This window comes from Dermacentor variabilis, chromosome 11 (assembly GCF_050947875.1).
Source record: "Dermacentor variabilis isolate Ectoservices chromosome 11, ASM5094787v1, whole genome shotgun sequence".
In the NCBI taxonomy this organism is placed as follows: domain Eukaryota; kingdom Metazoa; phylum Arthropoda; class Arachnida; order Ixodida; family Ixodidae; genus Dermacentor; species Dermacentor variabilis.
The window spans coordinates 108,455,039-108,469,140 of record NC_134578.1 but is presented as its reverse complement, the minus strand read 5'-3'; positions in this window follow the sequence as shown (position 1 = coordinate 108,469,140).

The window sequence follows — 14,102 nt, the reverse complement described above, 5'->3', positions numbered from 1 at the left end:
TGGTTGCTCAGTGGTCAGGGTGTTAGACTGCTGAGCACGAGGTTGCGGGATCGGACCCCGGCCACGGCGGCCGCATTTCGATGGGGGTGAAATGCGAAACACCCGTGTACTTAGAATTAGGTGCACGTTAAAGAACCCCAGGTGGTCGAAATTTTCGGAGTCCTCCACTAGGGCGTGCATAATCAGAAAGTGGTTTTTGTCACGCAAAACACCATAATTCAATTTTTAATTTAACTCCTGCGGGGACGGTAGAGTATCCGTCTCCAGTGCAAGAGGACCGTGATTCAAATCCCGGTGCCGCGCAATTCTCCACCGGGAAATACAAAAAAAATACCGTGTGTTGAGAAAATTGCACAAACAGGCCAGGAGTGCCGCCTGATCCCGGTGACCAGAACCGGTAACGCACTCTCTCACCAGAGCAGGATTGGCCACCCTGGTGCAGTACTTGGCCACAACCTCCTATATGAATACAACAATCAAACCCCGGCCCTCAGTCCCCAGCAGCCGCGAAGCAACTGACCACGGCGGCGGTCAGATCTGTAACGCTGCAGAGGGTGCTAAGAATACCTGGCTCCGGACAGGCCGCCATTGGAATCTGAACCTGGCAACGTTTAACGTTAGAACGCTATCTAGTGAGGCGAGTCTAGCAGTGTTATTGGAGGAATTAGAGGGTAGTAAATGGGATATAATAGGGCTCAGTGAGGTTAGGAGGATAAAAGAAGCATATACAGTGCTAAAAAGCGGGCATGTACTGTGTTACCGGGGCTTAGCGGAGAGACGAGAACTAGGAGTCGGATTCCTGATTAATAAGGAAATAGCTGGTAACATACAGGAATTCTATAGCATTAACGAGAGGGTGGCAGGTCTTGTTGTGAAACTTAATAAGAGGTACAAATTGAAGGTGGTACAAGTCTATGCCCCTACATGCAGTCATGATGACCAGGAAGTCGAAAGCTTTTATGAAGACGTGGAATCGGCGATGGGTAAAGTCAAAACAAAATACACTATACTGATGGGCGACTTCAATGCCAGGGTAGGCAAGAAGCAGGCTGGAGACAAGTCAGTGGGGGAATATGGCATAGGCTCTAGGAATAGCAGAGGAGAATTATTAGTAGAGTTTGCAGAACAGAATAATATGCGGATAATGAACACCTTTTTCCGCAAGCGGGTTAGTCGAAAGTGGACGTGGAGGAGCCCGAATGGTGAGACTAGAAATGAAATCGACTTCATACTCTGCGCGAACCCTGGCATCATACAAGATGTAGACGTACTCGGCAAGGTACGCTGCAGTGACCATAGGATGGTAAGAACTCGAATTAGCCTAGACTTGAGGAGGGAACGGAAGAAACTGGTACACAAGAAGCCAATCAATGAGTTAGCGGTAAGAGGGAAACTAGAGGAATTCCGGATCAAGCTACAGAACAGGTATTCGGCTTTAACTCAGGAAGAGGACCTTAGTGTTGAAGCAATGAACGACTATCTCATGGGAACCATTAAGGAGTGCGCAATAGAAGTCGGTGGTAACTCCGTTAGACAGGAAACCAGTAAGCTATCGCAGGAGACGAAAGATCTGATCAAGAAACGCCAATGTATGAAAGCCTCTAACCCTACAGCTAGAATAGAACTGGCAGAACTTTCTAAGTTAATCAACAAGCGTAAGACAGCGGACATCAGGAACTATAATATGGATAGAATTGAACAGGCTCTCAGGAACGGAGGAAGCCTAAAAACAGTGAAGAAGAAACTAGGAATAGGCAAGAATCAGATGTGTGCGTTAAGAGACAAAGCCGGCAATATCGTTACTAATATGGATGAGATAGTTCAAGTGGCTGAGGAGTTCTATAGAGATTTATACAGTACCAGTGGCACCCACGACGATAGTGGAAGAGAGAATAGCCTAGGGGAATTCGAAATCCCGCAGTTAACGCCAGAAGAAGTAAAGAAAGCCTTAGGAGCTATGCAAAGGGGGAAGGCAGCTGGGGAGGATCAGGTAACAGCAGATTTGTTGAAGGATGGTGGTCAGATTGTTCTAGAGAAACTGGCCACCCTGTATACGCAATGCCTCATAACCTCCAGCGTACCGGAATCTTGGAAGAACGCTAACATAATCCTAATCCATAAGAAAGGGGACGCCAAAGACTTGAAAAATTATAGACCGATCAGCTTACTGTCCGTTGCCTACAAAGTATTTACTAAAGTAATCGCAAATAGAATCAGGAACACCTTAGACTTCTGTCAACCAAAGGACCAGGCAGGATTCCGTAAAGGCTACTCAACAATAGACCATATTCACACTATCAATCAAGTGATAGAGAAATGCGCAGAATATAACCGACCGTTATATATAGCTTTCATTGATTACGAGAAAGCGTTCGATTCAGTCGAAACCTCAGCAGTCATGGAGGCATTACGGAATCAGGGTGTAGATGAGCCATATGTAAAGATACTAGAAGATATCTATAGCGGCTCCACAGCCACCGTAGTCCTCCACAAAGAAAGCAACAAAACCCCTATAAAGAAAGGCGTCAGACAGGAAGATACGATATCTCCAATGCTATTCACAGCATGTTTACAGGAGGTATTCAGAGGCCTGGAGTGGGAAGAATTGGGGATAAAAGTTGATGGAGAATACCTTAGCAACTTGCGATTCGCTGATGATATTGCCTTGCTTAGTAACTCAGGAGACCAATTGCAATGCATGCTGCTCACTGACCTGGAGAGGCAAAGCAGAAGGGTGGGTCTGAAAATTAATCTGCAGAAAACTAAAGTAATGTTTAACAGGCTCGGAAGAGAACAGCAGTTTACGATAGGTAGCGAAGCACTGGAAGGGGTAAGGGACTACATCTACTTAGGGCAGGTAGTGACCACGGATCCGGATCATGAGACTGAAATAACCAGAAGAATAAGAATGGGCTGGGGTGCGTTTGGCAGGCATTCTCAAATCATGAACAGCAGGTTGCCACTATCCCTCAAAAGGAAAGTGTATAACAGCTGTGTGTTACCAGTACTCACATATGGGGCAGAAACCTGGAGACTTACGAAAAGGGTTCTGCTGAAATTGAGGACGACGCAACGAGCTATGGAAAGAAGAATGATGGGTGTGACGTTAAGGGATAAGAAAAGAGCAGATTGGGTGAGGCAACAAACGCGGGTAAACGACATCTTAGTTGAAATCAAGAAAAAGAAATGGGCATGGGCCGGCCATGTAATGAGGAGGGAAGATAACCGATGGTCACTAAGGGTTACGGACTGGATTCCAAGGGAAGGGATGCGTAGCAGGGGGCGGCAGAAAGTTAGGTGGGCGGATGACATTAAGACGTTTGCAGGGACAACATGGCCACAATTAGTACATGACCGGGGTAGTTGGAGAAGTATGGGAGAGGCCTTTGCCCTGCAGTGGGCGTAACTAGGCTGATGATGATGATGATGAACCGGCTCGAACCTCAAATAGCAAGGCATTGCCCTTTACTTTATAGCACAGCTTTTCTATTCTAATTTCTTTCTTCTCACTCTTGTAAATCCCCGTGGTCCGTTTCTTTTCCAATCTTTGCATCCAATTAACTGTCTCTGTTTCTGTCACTTTCTTTATTCCTTGATATCTTCCTTCATTCAGTGTCCACACTTTTCAACAGCAGATACTTGTGCGCTTTAGCTGTCCATTTATTTTTATCAGTGCTTCTGTGTGCTTTCTTCAAAACTAATTTTGCTCTGTGCTTCACTGACTTCAAAAGATGCGCATTCCGTGTCAACCAACACTGCCTCATTTGTGATATTGATCCGGTTTGAAGCATAGAATGGCATTTGTGAAAGTTATCGTTGGCACCATTACTGCTTTCTAGATTCCACAGACCAGCTCACACTTAATGTGGCCACTCAGTCATCTGTGTTTCATTACTGCAGCATTATTCCTTATTTTGCCCCGAAATACTCGCACCATGTACAGGCTGAGCATTAGAAACTATAGGGCTTTGGGGAGACGCTCTCTCCGTGGCGCCGCCAACGCAATTCATACACCTGTCATATTATTTTACCGTGGCTATGGCACCGACGTACACTTGTGGCAACGCTAGGAATTAGCCCGTAGTTTCGTTCACGTTTCCCTTCGTGAGAAATACAGAACATTTATGTTTCTTTTTCTACATCACGTAATTTGAAATAGCTCATTAAAACAAAAGCGAACTGCTTATATTTTGTTTATTCTTTAGTCGACCCTTTCGCGTTTTCGCAAGCGTGAGACATGTCGCACGTTTCTCGTATTCCTCAAAGGCTCACGCCTCATATGATGAACGTTCGTCGCCTGCTGCCGCACCAGTTAGCTGTCCTGAAAGTCTGCTGAATAGGTTCAGGCTGAAATGCCTTTCAACCACGCCAAACATGTGTGAATTGCGTCCACGCAGAAACCAGGGAACAGGTCCGGAATTCATAGCCATCGGTGCGGTAATACGAGTAAGCGAGCTGACTAACCTTCGCCGGCTCTACCGACGTCGGCTTCGGTGGCGGGTTCTCACGAGATAATGCGACCATTTTGGGATGCGGGCGCAGGTTGTGCTGGGTTCAGAATTCGATACATATAGGATGTTCCCTAATCATCGATTAGATTCAGAAATCCCACCGGCGAGTTAACTGTCTGCCTTTATTAAAGTGAAGCAAATATGCAATATAAGCAGGAACTGCTGCCAAGCTCTCCCGGACAACTTTGCGTACGAATACGTGTGCGAAAACACTGCCCCCTTGTAGAGAGAGAGTGATTGTATATAGCAACATGCGCTATTTTTTCCAGCCATTCAGGGAGGATGGCTCAGAGCCTTAGAGAAGAGAAAGAAGAGAGAGACGGTGGCGGGTCGTCCAGAGTCCTTGGCTGTAAGCGGTAGCCCGGAGGCGCATTCAGAAGTTATGTAACCGCCACGTGCCCCCTAGGAACGTGAGATGGAGTTTGACGGCGGAGCTGTGGTGCCGGCTGGGTAACCTCACTTGTGATGCTGGTACTGCAAAGAGTCATAGACGTCGATATGAAGTGTAAAGAGAAGCGTCCTTTTTGTAGGAAGCGGGGTCGAAACAAATAAAATGCCCCATTGTCTCAGCCTCGCCGCATACTGAGAAGGCCAGTAATGCAGCCAGGCTCTTGCTGTACCTCCGGGATGTCGTCAGAGAGCAACCGATGCGGATGCAGAGCGCGAGAAAAAGTTCCTGCCTTGCGAGGAATCGATGAAGAAGGGGACGGAGGGTCGACCGCTGGCGACTCGCTGGTCCGGCTGCAGCGCTGTAAGATTCTGCCATAACGTGCGCCTAGCGTAGTCGAAGGCCGTTGCTGCAGTGCCGACGGTTTCAGCGGCGTAGTGTTATGTCTTCGTCAGCCTCCTCGTTGCCCAGGATTCCGAAGAGGGAGGGCAGGCACTTCAATTTATAAGCAGGATTTGTCCGTTTTCATCGGGAACAGCGACAACGTCGGCCCTTGACTTTGGCGGGGAAGTTCAACGGCCCATGCGCCAGTTCTTGCGTTGGGGTTTATGCGCAAATACCACAGCCTAGAAGACATTGTAGCCTCACCCAGCGCGTTCTCTTTGATAAGGCGTTATTGCTGCATGTTGACAATAATTTACATACTACAGAACATGCCCAAAACGGGCAGGTTAAAGCGGCTCGGCACTTCTAAGATAAATAATAAGAAGGAAAAAGAAATGAATTCACGTCAATAGTTTTCAGTGCAGCGCGATTGCGCAGGGGTACATGCACGCGTGGTAATTTCCTTTGCACTGATGACGACAGAATAAAATGTACAAATTTACTGCATTTCATTAAGCGCTCGGAAATAAACACGCATTTGTAATCTCGCATTGAGCACACTCTTCAGTGTTTTCAGGTCTAAACAAGCAGTTGAGTAATGCGCACTTTAGTTTTGAAGCAGCACAGCGAGCTGCAAACGTTGAACAGCAAATAAAGGCGTGAAATAAACAGTTTCTAGATCACATTGTCTCTTTGAGCAACTTATAGTTGTCGATTTCATCTGGTCTAACAACTCGTTTGGGCAAACTTGCGGTAAGCAAGTATACCTTTAGCGTCCTTTCACCATAACAATCCTTGCAACTGAAGATAAGTAGACAAATTTACAATGCATTTTTCGAAGCCGAAATAATTTTTCGTAATACTTGAGGCATCATTTGTAAAATTGTAAAACGGGCCCAGAATCGTGAAATTTACAAAATCTTCTGGGGAGTTAGCTTTTATGGGTAGATTATATTTTTGTTATTTCGCGGGCTAGACGTACCATTGTACTCATTTAATCGGCCACATTCGTACTTCTATCTTGCCAAATAGGGCCTTTAAAATTTCGGCTTCAAATGATATAAACTTGCAACCTATGCGCATACTTCGACCGTCGAAGAGAGCTTCCGCATCCTACTTAAGGTATATCGGAGGTTTCCTTGCATTTAACGCTGCCTAATTGATTGTTGTAGTTCTGCGTACTTCGTTCAGCAGCAGCGCTGTATTCTAAGAGCAGTAACAATGTTTTTCCTAAAGGAAAACAAGCGGCCTGCAGGAGCCCACAAGACCTCAAATTTGATCCCGCAACTTGGCCTTACGCAAGTGTATTTGCCTACGTTAATAGTGAAGATAAGTGCAGAGAATATCCAACCGTTTCCATTCCCACCCATGGGATGCGCGCAGTGTACCCAACCAGGCACAGTTGCTTCATCGCTTACAACCCATGCATGTCACATATTTTATATGTTTTCTGCTAGTGTAGTAATCACCTACTTTAAGAAAATTGAGGTAGGCAAACACACGTGCATTTCGGCGCACAAGAAGTACTTTCAACAAAACGTTTCCTGAATATAAATGTAGCAGGGAGAAATTTATCTTGCACTAATAATAATGATGTAACGAACCTGTCGGTAAAGTCAAAACAGAATACACTATACTGATGGGCGACTTCAATGCCAGGGTAAGCAAGAAGCAGGCTGGAGAGAAGTCAGTAGGGGAATATGGCATAGGCTCTAGGATTAGCAGGGGAGAGTTATTAGTAGAATTTGCAGAAAAGAATAATATGCGGATAATGAATACCTTCTTCCGCAAGCGGGATAGCAGACTGTGGACGTGGAGGCGCCCGAATGGCGAGACTAGAAATCAAATAGACTTTATACTCTGCACTAACCCTGGCATCATACAAGATGTGGACGTGCTCGGAAAGGTGCGCTGCAGTGACCATAGGATGGAGAACATCTGAATTGGCCTAGACTTGAGGAGGGAACAGGGGGAGCTGGTACATAAGAAGCCGGTCAATGAGTTAGCGGTAAGATGGGAAATTGAGGAATTCCGGATCCAGCTAGAGAACAGGTATTCGGCTTTATCTCAGGAAGAGGACCTTTGTGTTGAAGCAATGAACGACACTCTTATGGGCATCATTAAGTAGTGTGCAATAGAAGTCAGTGGTAACTCCGTTAGACAGGAGGCCAGTAAGCTATCGCAGGAGACGAAAGATCTGATCAAGAAACGCCAGTGTATTAAGGCCTCTAACCCTACAGCTAGAATACAACTGGCAGAACTTTCCAAGTTATTCAACAAGCTTAAGACAGCTGACATAAGGAATTATAATCTGAATAGAATAGAACATGCTCTCTAGAACGGAGAAAGCCTAAAAGCACTGAAGGAAAAACTAGGAATAGGCAAGAATCAGATGTATGCGTTAAGAGACAAAGCCGGCAATAACATTACTAATATGGTTGATATAGTTGAAGTGGCTGAGGAGTTCTATGGAGTTTTATACAGTACGAGTGGCACCCACTATGATAATGGGAGAGAATAGTCTGGAGGAATTTGAAATCCCACAAGTACCGCAGGAAGAAGTAAAGAAAGCCTTGACAGCTATGCAAAGGGGGAGCCAGCTAGGGAGGATCAGGTAACAGCAGAATTGTTGAAAGATTGTGGGCAGATTGTCCTAGAAAAACTGGCCACACTGTATACGCAATGCCTCATGACTTCGAGCGTACCGGAATCTTAGAAGAACGCTAACATAATCCTAATCCATAAGAAAGGGGACGCCAAGGGCTTGAAAAATTATATACCGATCAGCTTACTGTCCGTTGCCTAGAAAGTATTTACTAAGGTAATCGCAAATAGAATCAGGAACACCTTAGACTTCGGTCAACCAAAGGACCAGGCAGGATTCCGTAAAGGCTACTCAACATTAGACCATATTCACACTATCAATCAGGCGATAGAGAAATGTGCGGAATGTAAGCAACCCTTATACATAGCTTTCGTTGATTACGAGAAAGTGTTTGATTCAGTCAAAACCTCAGCAGTCATGGAGGCACTACGGAATCAGGGTGTAGACGAGCCGTATGTAAAAATACTGAGAGATATGTATAACGGCTCCGCCGCCATCGTAGTCTTCAATGCATACATCTGATTCTTGCCTATTCCTAGTTTCTACTTCATTGCTTTTAGGCTTCCTCCGTTCATGAGAGCATGTTCAATTCTATCCATACAATGCTTCCCTATGTGAGCTGTCTTGCGCTTGTTGATTAACTTGGAAAGTTCTGCTAGTTCTATTCTAGCTTTAGGGTTATACGCTTTCATACATTGGCGTTTCTTGATCGGATCTTTCGTCTCCTGCGATAGCTTGCTGGCATCCTGTCTAACGGAGTTACCACCGTCTTCTATTGAACACTCCTTAATGATGCCCATACGATTGTTGTTCGTATATTCAACGCTAAAGTCCTCTTCCTGAGGTAAAGCCGAATACCTGTTGTGTAGCTTCATCTGGAATTCCTCTATTTTCCCTCTTACAGCTCACTCATTGTTCCGCTTCTTATGCATCAGTATCTTCCGTTCCCTCCTCAAGTCGAGGCTAATTCGAGTTCTTACCATCCTATGGTCACTGCAATGCACCTTTCCGAGCACGTCCACATCTTGTATGATGTCAGGGTTAGCGCAGAGTATAAAGTCAATTTCATTTCTAATCTCGCCATTCGGGCTCCTCCACGTCCACTTTCGGCTATCCCGCTTGCGGAAGAAGGTATTCATTATCTGCAGATTATTCTGTTCTGCAAACTCTACTAATAACTCTCCCCTGCTATTCCTAGAGCCTATGCTGTATTCACCCACTGACTTGTCTCCAGCCTGACGTGTCATTGACTGGTCTAGAATGTTGGGGAGTGCCTAATGGAAGAGCGATAAGTGACTGTGATGCCCATAGTATCATCGTCATCCGTGGCAATTCTCAATGTTGAGAAATATAGTTCCTTCAGCAGAATCGTGTGAGTAACAGCGTGGATCCGCCGCTTTGTCGAAAACTACCACAACAAAAAAGGAAAGTCGATCGGCCCATTACGAGCTGAAAAAGTAATCCGCGCCAAAAGATACTGTTTGGCTAAAGCTCAAGGAGATGCGTTCAGCGATGACATCTCAAATCTTAATAATCGAAGACCGCTGCACAAGAGCTCTACTGTTTTGCCTTTCAACCCGTACTTCGACGAGGAGGGCCTCATGCGAGTTGGTGGACGCTTGCAATTCAATGATAACAACGAAGAGACTTAGCATCGCATCGTTCTCCCTGGCAATCACCCCCTCACGTCACTACTCGTACTGAAGGAACATTTGAGAATGCAGAACACGGGCGTACGCGATACTTTAGCACAACTGCGGGAATCCTATTGGATTATCAGAGCACGGCAGGCCGTAAGGAAAGTTAGCAAGCAGTGCCTCGTCTATCACAAAGAAATTTGCCTTCCAGCTACGGAACCAGTAGCACCACTTACAGCTCACTAAGTGACAAAAGGAAACCCGTTCGCCATCTTTGACATCGATTTTGCAATGCCCTTTGTTTTTCAACAGTCACCCAACAGGAAAAAAACTCTACATCGCTATTTTCACCTGTTTTGTGACACGTGCCGTCCACCTTAAGCTTGTCAGCGACCTGTCGGCTGCAGCGTTTTTCTTGGCCTTTAAACGCTTTGTGGCATGCCGTGTAATCTGCTCGACGATGTATTCGAACAATGCGATTACATTCAAGCGTGCAGCCAGGGATCTAAATGCATTCTTCATGATGTTGCAAGTCGAGGAATTACACTCATAATTCACCGAAAACCAGATCAGATGGGAGTTTATTGTTGAACGGGCAGCTTGGTGGGGCGGGTTCTGGGAGCGGATGCTGCGATCTGTTAATGTAGCATTCCCAAAAGGCGTTAGGATGGAGCAGCTTGAGTTTCGAAGAAATGACCACCGTTCTTTATAAGGTCGAGGCCATGATCAACACACGCCCTTTGACTTTCATATATGACGATGCTCAAGAGCCAGAACCACTGTCACCGGCACACTTCCTTGTCGGAAGAAAGTTGACGACCCCTCCTCCACACCTGCTGCCGGACAAAATTCCTGGCGGTGGCATGCATCTCTCACGACGCTGGAAGTACCGGACTGCCATGGCCGATGATTTCTGGAGACTGTGGTGGAAAGAGTACATATTGGAGCTCAGATCGGCACATATGTGCCGACCAATGACATCGAGTGATCTGAAGAAAGACGTATTTTTGCTCCTGAGGGAACACCGCTTGAAACGCCACATGTGGAAGACCGTCTGAATTAAGAAACCGTTAAGGGTAGAGACAGCAGGGTGCGGACCTGCAAATTGGTATTAAGTGGTGTAACACGGGTGAAGCGACCGATACAGCAGCTGTGTCCCTTAGAGATTGCGGAGCAATGAGCTCAATAATAGTTCGCTCATCCGGGGAAGGTTGTATATGCTCCATTGTGCAGCCAAACGGCCCCGCGCTGATGGGCCGCCGACGATTTGGCGAAGAGGATTCCCCCACCTAAAACGGCACTGCTGAAGTCGCTGTGGCTGGAGCGCCGGACACTTGACACCCCTCAAACTGCGTCTAAATTACTGGCGGGCGCGTTGTACGAACAGCGACCGGCGGCGCGGTGGCGCCTTTCAGGTTTGGAGCGGGTTTATTGCACGTGCGGCGCGCAAGAAAGCTGTTTGGCCCAGTGTATTGTGACTTTCTCTTTGTTTCTGCTCTCTCGCCTTTCCCGTACCTTCTAGCTAAAAATAAAAGAGTCTTCTTCATGCGCTGCAAGTGAACGGACGTCTCTAATTTTTTCATAAGCTAAAAGTTCTCCATCTTTTATTCCACAACACTGTCTGAATAACTGCGCAAAACGGCACTAAAGCCCGGAATACATGGAGCGTTTTTGAGGCGATTTTCGCCTCACGGCGCCGATTTGACGCCCGGAGTCGAGAAAAACGCCCGCCGCCGCCGATCAGGACCGGCTAGATTTTGACGCGGCGCGCACGCGTCTGACGCTACCGGAAGTGCCTGTCGGAGTCACTTCCGTCTGTTTTTTGCGGGAGCGGCCAGTCGTCTCAGTCGCACAAGGTCGCCAGACGAAACATTTCCGGCCAACTCTCTCCGCTGAACATATCCAAAAATATCGATACAATACTAAACATACCTGGTAATGTGTATAGACATATTAGTGGGGTATTTATTGCATAATTTATTCATTATAACACAAGCAAACAACATATAAGCATTGTTCGTTCATTTAGTGGTAGCCAAAACATTTTTGCCCTGTCTGGCCACACTCCGGCGGCGTTCGCCGCTCGTACCCCTCATGTAGCCTGGCCGGCGTCCCGTCAGCGCGTTTTTCTTTTTTTTTTTTGCGCGCGATAATCGCAGGAGAAAAACGCCCCATGTAGCCCCCGCTTAAGTGCGCAGTCGTTTTCGGCGGCGAGCACGTCCCGAAGACAGCTCTCTATTGCAAAGGCGAAAAGCCGCAACGACGCAATATGGCCAAAGATAAAGGACACGTTGATAAAAGTGGTAATCCAGCGAAAACCGGTTACTATCAAAAAGCAAACCATGTTCATGTGCTCAAAAAATAATTGCTTGGTATTTACGCGCCAGAACCACGATGTGATTATGAGGAATGTCGAAGTGTCCGAGTCTGAAATAATTTTGACTAACTGGGCTTCTTTAATGCGCGCCTAAATCAAAGTAAACGGGGGTTCCTGCGTTTCGCCTCCATCGAAGTGCGACCGCCATGACACGGAATCGAACCAGCATCCTCGAGCCAGCAGTGCGAAAACTCACCTATTAATCTAACACGGCGCTTGAATCTAACACGGCGGTGCGTGACGTGGTGCACTGGTATGTCATCGTGGCAAACATGTTTGGATAACGACACAATGAGTACCTGCATCTGTGACCCTACGGGCAAACCACCAAAGGTTGGTACCTTTGAACTCGGGGTCTTGCTTCCATTCATTTTTGTAGTTTCTCGCAACTTGTCCCACTTCCCCATGGTTCGATTCTCCTCTCGGAAGACGATCTGATCTTAAGTCCAAACTAAAAAGAATAATCCGAAATGTAAGCGCGAAAAAAAATCATCTTTCGCGAGAAGGTCAATGGCTAAAAAAAAAGCTTACCGTGAGAAACATGGAGCAGGTTGCACCCGAAATCCATTACCGTGAACCCACTGGAGCGTATCATCTACCCGTGCTTCCCTTGTTTCATGCCGGCGCCACGATCACCCAACATATAACCTGTTTATCCTCTCCCTTTCTGTGCATAGCCATGTTAGTACAATGTACTGTGAAGCGCCCTCTACTCCTCGGATCATCCCGATACCCGGGGATCGAGTGTCTAATCAATGAAACCGATAACATGAAGATAAGACTGTTACTGACGCAAATGTTAGTATGGTGAAAAGCGGTGCAACCTTAAGTGCATCGTAGATGAAAGCCAGCGACTCAGACAAGGGCGCAGAACGGAAGGCATTTCACGCATGCATAGAGGCACGGCCGCGCTGCAGGCATAGCCAGCTAAAACATGGCCTTCGCAATTTGTTTCTACTCGATGAGAGCCACCTCTGGAGCGCAGATTAGGGCGGCACTTACAGCCCAAACAATGTCAGTAGCCCAAATATAGCCAAATAGCAAACGCGCCCAAGTCGCCGCCAAAAATGTTTTCCTATAGCCCAACTTCACTATATATAGCGAAACCTGGCAACACTGAGACAATGAGATGGCATTCAGATGACACGTTCGTTTGAGGGATCGCCAGCCGTTTGTGCGCAGGCGTAAGAGCGGGCGTGAGAGAGTAAATCTGGGGGCTTTTGCAGCTTGAATATATGACTCTGCCTAGGCACTACGGAGGAGGTTTCATAGCGCGTGTTGTGCGCGTTTGTGCCCCAGACACTTCATCATTGCAGAGTGCGGTCGAGTTTGCTTACGCTCCGCTGCTGGCTGCCCGCGCGGTGAGGCAGTGGGCACGGACGCCCCATTTGATGATCGCTGTGTATGAAGGGGCAAGGTTCTGACTTGTGTTGTTAAGTCGCGGGTCCATTGTTTCGTTGCGACGATAGATTACGCTCCGCCACTGGCTGCCCGCGCGGTGAGGCAGTGGGCACGGACGCCCCATTTGGTGATCGCTGTGTCTGAAGGTGCAGTGTTCTGACTGGTGTTGCATGAGTCGCGGGTCGCTTTTTTCGTTTCGATGATAGATAACGCTCCGCCACTGGCTGTCCGCGCGGTGAGGCAGTGGGCGCGGACGCCTCATTTGGTGATCGCTGCGTCTGAAGGTGCAAGGTTCTGACTGGTGCTGTATAAGTCGCGGGTCGTTTTTTCGTTGCGACGATAGATTACGCTCCGCCACTGGCTGCCCGCGCGGCGAGGCAGTGGGCACGGACGCCCCATTTGGTGATCGTTGTGCCTGAAGGGGCATGATTTCGACTGGAGCTGTATAAGTCGCGGGTCGCTTTTTTCGTCCTGACGATAAATTGGATTTTTTGAAAAGCACTGCTCCAGGAGGGCACATATATCCGGCTAACATTTCCTCCAGAGCGGAAAATGTGCCTAAAGGCAAAGTTGCGTACAACGTTTTGTTGCCGAAGAAAGATATGAAAATTTTTGGCAGTTATCATTGATTTGTCGCTTGGCACTGGCCTTGTCGATCATTTTAATAAAGAAACAAAAAAAACCTGCAAATGTTTTAAACGAGTTCCTAATTAACGAAATACAGTGGGAGGAAGTCAATTTTGGAATATTCATCAACAAATTAGTTTGTGTGCTATGAGACCGTCTCAATCGCCCTACT